Raw genomic sequence first — 13,081 nt, forward strand, 5'->3', positions numbered from 1 at the left:
TCCTTCGCCTGCTTGCCGTGTGAGACTGAGTAACTGCTAGATCCTTGAACTTCCATTCACAGCTGCGACTGAACCATTGTTGGGAATTGGGCTGCCGACTGTAAGTCATCAATAAATTCTTTTACTATATAGAGACTATCCATAAGTTCTGTGACTCTAGAGAACCCTGACTAATACATCTGCTTCATTAGATTACCCTAATTCCTAAGTGTACTCTAAAGCTTATACTTATGCCCTCGGGTAAGTATAGGCTCTGATCCCTTGTCACAGAAGCTTCTCTCAACAGCAAATGGAGGCCAGCACAAAAACTCACAGCTAAACATAATTACAGGATCAATGGATCATGGGGATCATAGCTCCAATAAATAAGTCTACAAAACAACTCCACCATGTAAGGAGCATCACGATAACAGGACAGAAAATTTGGGCTGGGGAAATAGCTAGGAGAGTATGTCTCCTAGAAATGGGTACCCAAACAAGACCTGCAGAGCAGCAATATCAATGGACGTGTTAATGCAGAAGGGGGCAAAGCTCAAGGATCCCAACCCCAGACAAAGAACTATAGGCAACCAATGGCTTTCAAGAGAGGAGAGGAGGAATTATTTTCTCCCAGGAATAAACCCTAATTGCTTATCCAACAAAACTGGTCAGCCCTAGAATCATATACACGAGAAAAACAAAAAGCACAGTCATCAAGTTATATTCATAATTTTGACCAGATAGATAGGTAGGTAGGTAGGTAGGTAGGTAGGTAGGTAGGTAGATAGATAGATAGATAGATAGATAGATAGATAGATGGATGGATGGATGGATGGATGGATGGATGGATAGATAGATAGATAGATAGATAGATAGATAGATAGATGATGGATAGATAGATAGATAGTGGATGGATAGATAGATAGATAGATAGATAGATAGATAGATAGATAGATTGAAGGATAGATGATGGATAGATAGATAGTGGATGGATAGATAGATAGATAGATAGAAAGATAGAGGAAAGGTGCATAATAATAATTGGTTTTTAAAAGGCTATTAGTGTAAAAGGGAGAGGTATTCTCTTAAATTATCTCAAAATAACAGAAAAGAAGTCATAAATTTGAAAGAGACTAGCACCATTCATACACACCATCCATCAGGCACAGGGAAAAGCAAGCACAAGCACACTAACTGATTCTCAATTGCTACAAATTATCCAATAAATTCCATATTAGAAGATAGCCATTTAAAGTGTGATTTAAAACTCAAACTTAATTTGGTAAATAGGTCACATACCGTGTTTGCAGGGAAAACATAAACCAACAATTTCTTTGTTGTTTATCCAAAATTCAAATTAAACTGCAATTCTGTCTTTAAATTCAGCCGGCATTCTATCTGGCAACCTTATGTTACATGAAACAGCTATAGGACAGGAGGAGTGTGCGCAAGATTCTTCATAATTCAGAATTTACATTAATCATACAGTACATGGGAAGCAGGGGGAGGCACGCCCAGCTTCCGTCAGATGTGTTGCTATTCAAACCTTGGGCAGATTGGGGGATTTGATCTTACAGCCATAACACCAGGTGGACCTGCTCTATTTTTCCCATTTTAAAAGTCACTTTTTGGCTGGATTATTCCACAGTTTTTGAGAATTTCAAAACGTGTTTATTTTAAGGTTGCTTTTTCTGTGCATCGTACCATCAGCAGAACTACACGGAGCACTTCATCCCATGTGATTCGCATCCCATCCTGGCCATGATTTGGCTTTAATAGCGTCATCTGTGCCTAGCTTCTAATTCAATGTTATTTGTGTGAGTCCCATTATCTTTGTGCTAAATTATTAACACTGATAAATGATAAATTGGATTCCCATTTGATAGTCTACAATTTTAAATATATATATGAATATAATTATAGTGGAATTACGTTAGCTACAAGGAGTTGTTAAAATGTCTGACAAAACTTTCACTGCAGACAAATGGAAGTTTGATTCACGCACTGCCAACAAGAATAGGAGAGAACATCGGCTCAACACAAAATACTGCTGAAAGGCTACAGAATCAGGCATGCAAGTCCTTGACAATATTTTAAAATGACAATATACATTTTATATGATCATTTTCAACTTTGTACATAAGGCAAGGGGTTAAGATTTTGAGTGGCATGATTTAAGGTCACCTTCTTACATGTCCACATGAGGAATAATCTTCGTGTTCGATATTGTCCTTGATTTTTTTTAAGGAGTTAGGTCTACTCTGAAGGGGAACATGAAGAAAAGTGACAGCTTTGAAAAAATGGGTTTCATGTGTAACCAGGTTCTGAGGAGAATTTCTAGGGGGAGAGGCACTGGGGAGCTTCATTAAGTAGTAAAGCTTGGATTGTGCTTCACTGAATGGGTCAGGATGCACAGCTGAGAAGGAAACCATGTGGGTCCAAGGGAATGAGAATGATGGAAGACAGAGATGTAAACTCAAGGATGAGTAGAAATACAGTCTTCCATCTGAATGTACAGGCTCTGCCCCACCAAGCAGTGTTCGTCTGGACATTCTATCCTGAACAATAAATACAATTATGCTCATGATATGTATAATATATTAGGTATTACAAAGTAACCCAAAAATGATTTAAAGCATGTGGGTGAGTGGGTGGATATGAGATATTAATAGTCCTATGCTATTTTGCATAAGAGACTTGAGCATCCATGGGTCCCAATGCCCTCATGGAGTCTTGAAACCAATCCCCTACCCCAAGAGACACCTGGAATCCTGTTTAGGAATAGTAGGATACACTCATCAGTGGCAAAGTTGCTCATGGTCTAATAAGTATGCTCAAAGTTCAGAGTGGCTGTCACCTGCTACAGAGTCATTTAGATGCCAGTCAAGAAATGAGCAATGGTCAAGGCGGTTCCCATGGGATGTCTGTTGCATGTCCATCTTGGCCATAACAGCTCAGGAGGCTTCTGGACTGCCAACCTCAAACCAGGATCCACCGACAGTTTTGCTATTCTTCTTTAGGTTGGGGGATTAGTTCTATTCTGACTGTGGATATTAATACTTATGTCTCAGAATGTCAGGTAAGTTGGTGGCTTTGTTACCAGAAGGTAAGAGAATAGCCTAGCCCTGCCCCCTCACCATCAGCAGACTCCTGTGGACAGCTACAAGGATTTGGTTCCTGGTATAACTTATCAGGTCAGGAACTGAGATTTCTCTCTAAGCATTTAATCTCTGTGAGACCAAGCACACTATTCAAAGAAATGTCACCTCTGCGCCATCCTTTGCCACTAAAGCAGAAGAGTTTTATTTATTTATTTATTTATTTATTTATATTTATTTATTTATCTTTGCAAGCTACATTCTTACCAGCTTATCCATCAGAGGATATTTATTTGTTCATTAATTTCTTTTATGAACATTGTACACATTACACAGTACAGTACCTCCTGATCATTTATAGGCCAGATTTATACCCCATGACTTGATGGAAGGCACAGTGCAGGATGGTAACTGTCCCTTTCTCTGTGTAAGCAGCCACAGCACGATGTGCAGCATGAGAAGTCTCCTTTTAGACACTGCAATTATCACTTGTCTTATTTATGCATCTCTCTTAACATTGTGTTCCCTTTACAAATACTTTTATTTAAAATGGCACACAAGGAAACAGTTCAGCACATCTGAAGGTTGGGGGCTGGGGAAGAGAAAGAAGAAGTAAGCCTCGGACAATTCCATCCGTTAAAAACCACAGTCCACCAAAAAAATAAAGTTAAATGAACATTATATTTCCTAATGTCCTGGTACCATTGTTAGTGCTTACTGTTTCCTGAAGAATATTCAAAAGGTATTTTTTCCAGTAGACCAATTCCTTTTAGGCACACCCTGGAAATGCCTTGCTTATTTTTAAATAGGCCCATTATGCTCTCAGACACCTACACAGCTAGCAAGTCCAGCCTTAATAAAGTGACTGGGTTGTATGCTTTCCTTGCTCTGTCATTTATTTTGTCTTCTCCAACTCTCCTTTCAAACAATTCACAGTTACCAAAAGATTTATTAAATTCCTCACACAAGTTTCCCGGAGTAAATGCAAACTGAAATTCTGCCTCTAGCAGAGCAAGAAGCAGTGACTCAAAAGCTGTAGAATTCCTTTTCTTAATTCTTAAATGTTTCCCTTCCTCCGTCTCTTTCTGGAGAGATAGGTGAGAAAAGCAATTGCCCCCACTGCTTAAAACATCCCAACTATGAAACTCAGCCCGTCCTTGTAATTTCAAATCCCAACCCAGTTGCCAGCGCCTGGATTTCAGGCTCTGGGTCTGAGTTCAGAGCTTAAAAATCAGTCACTCTGAATGGCATTTCCGCCAAATGGAAATCTTTTCTTCTTTGGGGGTGGGGATGGGAAGAAAGCATTTCTGATTTTAGGCTACAGCCTCAGAGAACCGAACAGTCTCAGAAATGAAGCTAGGATGTATAAGAGAAATTAAAGGAGATATAATTTTCTCCTGATGTGGTTGGAAGAAGTCAGTGCCCTTCACTGCTTAAGAGAACAAGGCACCTCTGTACCCTGGATGATTTCTCCAACAGTCCCCCAGTTCTGGGTTAAAGGCTTGTGACAGTTTGAATGTTAAAGGGTCCCCTGGGTTAGGTAGAAAAGAAGAAAAACCTCCTTTGGGCTCCCCAGCCCCAACTTAAAACTGTCCTTCAAATGATCAAATTGTTTTAGCATCAGGTGGCTTCATGAGCTTCACCTATTATGACTCCAAGGGAGTTACAGCCTCTCTCAGAGTTCAGTGGTTGTTGTAAGTGAGGGCAGTGCCCTAGGCATAGGCAGACATCACCCCACAGCATCTTTGACTCCCCAAGGACAAGTTTCAGTCCCAGACCTTGCAAATAAGGGGACCACATTAAAACCCTAAAGAAAAGTGGGAAAGACCAGCTTTCTCTGGAGCCTTTAGTAACAAGAAGGAACTTAGCACATTTTATAACTCATAAACTTCATCACTATTTACATGATCTCCCACTGCATACTGTTCATTCCATTCCATTCCTTCCTGGGAATCAAAGTAACACAGATCTCTGTGCTCTCGTCTTCTGGGCTCCCTAAGCTACCTTCACCCCATCTATTGACGGGCCTCTACAGAAAGGTGACATAGAGAAACACCATGCCAAACATTGTTTAGTCTACCTCTGTGTCTTTACAAAGCCAATAGGCCATATATTTATTAAAATCTGCCAGATAGCCTGAAATTATTTTATCTATATACAGCCATTGATTTGTGTACCTTGAACATGAATTTTTGAGTTCTAAGTTACACTGATGCTGGTAGGTAAAGTTTAATGTTTACAGAAAGATAAAAATGAAGCTGAATACATTAACAAATTTGTAGAAATAATATTAAAACCAGTATATCCATTTCATTCAATGTTTCTCAAATTCATACTTTTATAAATATAAATCATTATAATTATATTTATTATAACATAATATTATTCATATGAAAATTGCAAATGCCTACTATTAATAAGAATTATTTTTAACTTCTGTTTTTGAGACGATCTCTCTAGCTGTCTTGGAACTGACTCTATAGACCAGGTTGTCTTGGAACTGCTAAGAGTTCTCCCTGACTCTGCCTCCGTCATGATGGGATTAAAGGTGTACACCACCACATCAGGTTTAGTAGTGGGCACCTGTTACATTTGTAACAGGGCTATGTTAACTGCTGAAACCCATCAATAAAACAGGCATGAGTCAAAAGCTTGTGAATGTAAAATATTGCTCTTCTGAATGTAGGTAGTCTAAACTCTTGAATTCCTTAAAGAAAAGGAATCACTGGACTCAACCGCTATCTTACTCTGAGAGTCTCATTTAAATATGCAGTATTACAGAAGGCTTATAAATGTCTCGAACGATAGTTTAGAAACTCAAAAACCTTGAGCTTCAATCTCCTCAGAAACCTTACATGTTAGCTCCCTTTATTAGCTCAAAGGGAATTCTGTGTTATGCTTATGATTGAGTCTAGAACTTTTGAATCTGTTGACATTTAGAATAAATTCATATGTAGAGATGTTTAAGTTAAACATCTCATAAATGGATGCTCTTTGAATGGTTATATAGCAAAACTTCTAAATGCATTATGTAGTTCAACTTTTAAATGTATTCAAATGCACAAGAAAGAACGTGTCTTGAGGTAAACAGTGTTTGGCCCAGTTCTTGAATCCCTAACCTATGGTTGTTTAAAATATGGACTTAGTTAACAAACAAAGACCTTAAAGCTATATGAGTTAAGAAGAGGTCCCGGTGGACCCTTCTGTGTCCCTAATTCAACTTGTCCACTGTCTTTATACAAAACGAGGAAGAATTTTGAAATCTGTCATACAAGAAGAAGATACCTGTATGTGAGGGCTGGTGTCTGCCATGTTGTCACAAGAAAAGAAGCTTCCAGAACCCTAAAGCAGGCACTTCCCCCATGGGAGCATAATCATGCTGACACCCTGCTGCCAGATGCTCAGTCCCCAGAGCTCTGAGGTTATGAACTGCTGTGGTCTAAGTCACACAGGAGACACTCATGAGAGAAACCATAAGAAAACAACAAAAAGCACCATTCCAACTGAGGCTTTCCCAGTTGTCTTATTTACTCATGTATGTATTGATCAAACAAGGATGTATTATTGAGCAGATAATATGTCCTGAGCACTGCACAGAACATTGGGATAAAAAAATAACCAGAAATTAATGTTCAGTTCCTATGTTCAAAAGAATGAATTAATATCCCAAGGTGGTAAATGATTATGGTGCTAGACTCCTCCCACCCTCAGCCACATCCACTTCCATCTGTACAGTTCTGTCCCAATAAATATGATTCATTCGCCCAATCAACCCTGGAAGACTATATTCTACTTCTATCTTGAGCCCAGCCTCTTCCCTGGAAATATGTGAAATCGTTGCTTTCCCAGGAGTCATTCCTCTCTCCAATCTGTGAGTCATGGACTGGGGCAATAATCCAGGCTAGGGAGAGCCCCTCAGCGTGCTATTAAACCAAACATATCCCATCCACCCACCACAGGAGTTCAATGAGGACAGTACTGAGTCGCTGCCATGCTTTATCAGGCCCATAAAGTGAGTATTTAAAATTTTAAAGTTTTCAAATGAAATATACAAAGGTTGATTATTTAGCAGTTTATCAACTTCACCCTTTGGTGGCAAAGAAAACAGACAATAAAATAGCTCAAAGGAGGCTTCACAACTACTTTCTACCATTTTATTGCAACTCTAAAGAGAACTGGAAACAAGCCTCCCAGTAGGCCCTGGCTGGCCGCACTACCTCTCCCCTGGGAGAGTGTGTGCATTCTTACAGCTGAGGCTGTTGGAAGCAGGCCGCCCTCTGCTCTCCCTGAGACCCTGTGGTCATGGCCACCAATTTTAGTCTAGGGCCTGCGACAGGCAGAAGCAAGGAACTGGGTAAAAACTCTGGCTGAGAAAACCCACAGAGAAAGAAGCTATGACTTCAGTGATTCCCGAGTCTTTGCTGTTTGCTGATTTCTTCCATTTCCACAGTGACTGTGTGCCCCAAGCCTTTCTGTCCCTGCCACCGTGGTCCATTTCCCTGCAGTGAGGATGAATGCATCCAAGGCTGTGTGTACCCTTAATTTCGTGTCTATGTGAGGATGCTGCAGTCTCATTGATGTCCACACTACAGGAGAAGATGAGAAGCCAGTGAACCTTTCCGTACTCACAAGGAACATCCAATCTCTTCATACTACTAGAAATTCTATTGGGAAAACCTAAAGAGAAAACTTAAAATTTGGGTGATGTTTAAATTTACTACGAGGGTATGTATATATTCCATGGTGTCCTGTGGAGGTCAGGAGACACATTCTTTGAGTCAGTTCTCTCTGTTCACCATGTGAGTCCCAGGGATTGAACTCTGTTGTCTGGCTTGGAAGTAAGTATCATGACCTATCTCACCAGTCTCTGAACAGTAAACTATTTGTGAGTACCATGGGATTCTCTCTCCACCTGCATTTCACCGTAGGAAAGCTGGGGTTGTAAAGATGTGTTGCCTCTCCCGTCTTACATCAGTTCTGAAGCTCGGTTCCCAGATCCTCCATTTTACCCACTAAGCCATCCCCTCAGCTCAACAATTCCCTTTAAATTCCATGTGTTGATCTAGAAAAATAAGATACAATCTTACAATGTCCACTGTTCCTTTCAAGAGGCAGAGAAGGAGCCCAGAGGACTTGCACATACAGGGTCTCTTCAGGGCCTCCTGTCCCTTTTGCACTTCTGATTTGTTGTGGCAAGTAGGTACACACTCAGAAGCTCAGATGTCACCCACCCCCAGTGGGACAATACAAGACTTTCTGGAGGCAACCCTCTGCCTTAGTGGTTACCACTCTCTCATCCACTACATAAGAAAATCAATTGAAAATCTATAGCTGCACTGAAGGAGATGGAAGCCCAAGGTAACATGCAGGAAATAATACAAAACCTCTAAGAAAGGATGCTAATCCCAGAAGATTGGAAGACCCTAAGACCTCATCATCATTAGAGAACTGTGTTCTTCCACTTGGTTATATACTCAGTCATACTTACTGAGCACATACTACAGGCCAAGTACCAATCTAACCCCTAGGGATTGAATGTTGTAGAAAAGCAGACATTCCCACTGTCTCCTTAGAGCTCACAGTTTGTTGAGGGAGAAGCATCTATCAGATAAAGATACAAATAAATTAATTAAGAGTACAAGTGCTAAGCAATGTGAAGGCTAATTATATGGTGCCGTGTGGGCATGTATGAGTCAGCCTCACTGGTTTTCGGGTGGAGGTGGTGGTGGGAGGGTCCTAGAGAAGGCATTCCTGGGAAAATAATTATCGAGCCAAGACTTAAAGAAACTGTGGGCAATAGTTGTGCAGCACAAAGTGAGGAGGGACCAGAGCATAACAGTCAGCACACAGAAAGAAAGAAACTGTTCTTTATGATTTTCTGAGGCCAGGTACAGCTATGGAGTCCATGCTGGTCTCAAACTGACAATCCTCCTGCCTCAGACTCCTCAATTCTGCCTAGCTTTTGGTGGTGTTTTTTTTATGGCTATGCATGTCTGTGTGAGTTCTTGCCATATATATGTCGGTTCCTAGGGAGGCCAGAAAAGGGTGTTAGATGTCCTAGAACCAGAGTTCTAAAGCCGTAAGCTGCTAGACACAGGTTCTGGGAACCAAGTATGGTCCTCTAGCCAAGTACCAGGTGTTCTTATCTGCTAAACCATCTTTCAAGCCCCATGACGTACTTATTCAGATGAAGATGGCGATGGTGGGATCTTAATGAGCTGTGTGCCTGCACATGAACTCAATCAGAGCTGTGACTGCAAGGACAAAACCTGCAGGAGATCAAGCCAGACAAAATTCCCAGCACAGAAAGGGAAGGGGCTTATCAAGTCCCGCCCCCCACCCGAGGATCTATTGGCCATTGATGGCTGCTAGCAGAGGTAGAGTCAGTTTTCTTCAGGAAGGCAGTAGATGGTACCCTGCCCATGTGTATCCAGGCAGTACTAAGAGGACTCAGTGGGTTGACAAACAGAGCATGTGAAGCTAGGAGGTAAAAGTAATGGAAGAGATAGAAGAGAGATTTAAGGAGAGGGTATGGGGGTAGACTTAATCAAAATACATTATATGCATTATTAACAATCAAAAACACCATGAGTATGTGCCAAGCTCGAAGTAGAGAATGGAGGGCAGATGATATATAGCTGTCTGTTCACAGGGGAAGAAAGGTATAAAATGATGCTGAAGTTAGGTAAGATATAGGCACTCCTGCAGGAGTGCACAGAACCTATGAAAGCTATTGGTAGTGGCCCAAAGATTAGTGAGAGCCACCGGGGAGTGTGACATAGTGGCATGCCCAGCCTTCCAACTGGTAACGTTAGCTGCTCTCTGCAAAGTATTGCACTCCCCTCTTCCCACTTCACGCCCAGTTCTACATCTCTTAGAGACCAAAGCAAGCTCAGCCTGCTTGTTGTACACTATTGAGACAGGTCCCCATTCCTCAGAAAGGACATTGATCTTGATGGAAGATGCTGCTGCAGTTTGAACTGAAACCTAGTAGGCTTGCCAAGGAATAATAGAGGCAAAGAATGAAAGACTCCCTGAGTTGAAGCAACTCAGTTCGGCCACCTGCTAAGAGAAGGAACTTGCTCTGAATGTACGACTGTGTTACCTTTAACTTCCTTTCATGAGAGGAACCAACCTGTAACACAGAAACTACTCAGGACTCTCAGAGATTATCCAAAGTGAGAGTCATGTGATTTAAGTTGTTTACCTTCAGAAATAATGAGCTGATTCATAACAACAGAGAAATAACCACACTTCCATGGGACCGGCCAAGAAAGCCTGGCTATTATCCAAATTTGAGTAAATCACACCACAAACACATGTTAATTTTGGCCAACCCTTATTACTTTGCTGAATGTTTATTCCTAGTTGTCTAAGCTCCCCATGTTCACTTTGCTCCAGATCTTCAAAATGCTGTGGACAGGGGGCTGTTTGCAAACTTCTGATCAGGCCCCTGGCTTTGAACTCTGCCGGCTGCAAGCAAAATCCTGCTTGGAAGACCTGAAGGATACATGCTCACCTAGACGTCAGCTTTCTGTCACTTTGTATTCCTGTTGCTCCCTGAGGCTGATGGGGTGTGGGGGCGAGTGCTAAGAACAAGGGTTTTGCCCTGTCCTCTAGATGCACGTGATCTGAGGGGAACTGTTACACTATTCCATTTCTTCACATGGATCTTTTGATTGCTATATACATGGGGAACTTAGACTAGATGGGTGACAGTTGGGTACATGAGATCTATACTCAATCCAATCTCTGGAAATCTGAAGGGTTTCAGTGACGCCTAATGTGTACCTTCAATATCTGTTTGCCATTGCATGGAATTGCCATCCTTCGTGTCTTTTTCCTCTTGTTCTCTTTTTCAACTCACACCTTGTTTCTTCAACTATAATGTAGTCTACCTGAGGAAAGAGAATATAATATATGATAATACATCCTGAATAACATGTCTTGACTGCTGACCACATTGCATTGCTACCAGATGCATGTCAGCCAACTAATGCGATGATAAATTCTTACAAGCAAGGCAGCAGCAAAAGTGTTGGCTATGCCAAATCAACCAGGAGTGGAGCTGTGGCAAGGTGGGAAAGACTGAGTGAAGACACAGATTCATTGGTACTTTTTTTTAAAAATAAAATATACATTTTCAATGTACTAATAATATAATGGCTCTATGATTTCATTGCTAGGTAGAAGCCAAGAATAGACCTCACTAACTCACACTAATGAGAGGTAGGCCCATTGCAGTCCAACTGAGGTCTCGAAGTAATTGATTTTTTTTTTTTTTAAATATGTGCTTGCCTCTCTCCAGCCAACATACACATACAAGTTGACTGCCATACAGAATACACTTTGTTCTTTCATTTTGTCGGGCGTAGTTGTGTTTTAATTATTTATGATAATACTTAATAGTATATTAGTAAGTGTCCTGTAGAGTGGCATGTAAAAGTAATGAAGTCTTAGTAACACGAGACCACGACAAAGCTCACAGCTATTAAATCTTTGCCCAGAAGTGAAGCGAGACTGTGGGGTTCTTTGTGAGCTCCGAGGGCTTGCAGATTAGGGAATTGAAAGGCAGCAGCCTCCTCTGACTTACATTTATTAAGTATAAACTGATATTTTAAAACTTATTGACTATGACTAATGGATTTGAATATGACCAACACGCTAAGATACATGTTTCCTCTCTGGGTGCTGTTTAGGAGGTATTAAGACTTCTCTAAAACAGGCTCAGCTGGTTTTCTACTTGATACCATTGTGCTGTATACTTTATTTTATTTCTAACACTCACAAAAAAACCACATTCTATCTCCAGAATATTAAGGATAATTAGAGCCTGTGAAGATTTTTAAATTTTAAATTAATCTCTTGTACAGTCATGGCTGGAATTATAATCATTTCCTGAGGAAAAATAAGATTAATGTTTTAAAAGTTATGTAAGACTTGACTTTACATATTTTTTTTGCTATTGGTATATTTTACATACATTTATTTTTACTTAAATATTCTGTTACATCCAACTTTCCAATTCCAAATTCCAGAAATAAATTTTACAAGATCCAGTTGAATAAATTCTGCCAAAAACCTCTACCAAATACTCCCTCTGACACCCTCTCCTTACAAGACAGTCCCCTCCTGGCAAGAACTTTGTTCTGCTCTGACCTTTTAAAATGTTTGCCCAGTGCCTTTGTCTAGTAATTGAAGATGTTGCCCAGTCCTTGTCAGCCTTGCTGGATAGACGGTGTCTTCCCACTCCAAACTGCTCCTTCAGCATCTCCTTCCAGTTTTCTCCTTATTCCCTTGCTTTCTCACAGCTCATCCCACATCCTCTTGGAAAAAAATGTACATTGGCACCAGGCTCTTTTTCTAATCAGCTCTGTTCCCTCTCCTGCTAATTTTACAGAGTTTATTTTCTCACCTTGTACTATACTCATAGAAAACTGAAGAGTGTTTGGTCCTATTACAAAAATATTGAGAATATGTGTGTTTAGAGACTGTACATTTAAAATGGCCATTTTTTTAAATTATGGAGTTCTTATTGCTACTTCACTTTCACTAACAAAAGAATGGAAATTAAGCATGTGTAATCAGAGCAACAGTGGGAACAATAATAAAAGTCCAGAGAGAAAGGATGTCTTATCTCCATTTTTGTGACTAACACTTGGTACAACCTCACAAATATCAAAATGATTAGCTTAGCTGAATATTTTTATGGCCGCCAGTCTTTTATAGGTACATACTGTTTACAAAAACTTAATCATTTTATTTAATCATCCGGTCATCTGAATTAAAATAGTCATCTTATTAAATAGTTGATTGTGGCTTGAGTACTTAGAAGAAGTATCCACAGGATACTGATTAAAGACCACAGCTAGAACAAAGTTGGAATACCACATACATAGTTTTTCCAAGAGGAACTCAATCTGGAGCCCATGTCGATGGAGAATCTATACAAACTACAGTTGGAACATCGCCAGGGATCCATCCCATAATCAGCTTCTAAACGC

The 13,081-nt window shown here is 40.4% G+C and overlaps 1 long non-coding RNA gene across 1 annotated transcript in view; it reads right to left on the reverse strand.

The window, feature by feature from the left end:
• LOC110291991 overlaps window positions 1–13,081 on the reverse strand; it is a 70,319-nt gene that overhangs the window by 32,103 nt on the left and 25,135 nt on the right. The window contains exon 2 of the long non-coding RNA XR_002377630.2: window positions 10,869–10,975. This is a non-coding gene — a long non-coding RNA (uncharacterized LOC110291991). The remainder of the gene's footprint in view (window positions 1–10,868; window positions 10,976–13,081) is intronic.

This window comes from Mus caroli, chromosome 3 (assembly GCF_900094665.2).
Source record: "Mus caroli chromosome 3, CAROLI_EIJ_v1.1, whole genome shotgun sequence".
Lineage (NCBI taxonomy): Eukaryota > Metazoa > Chordata > Mammalia > Rodentia > Muridae > Mus > Mus caroli.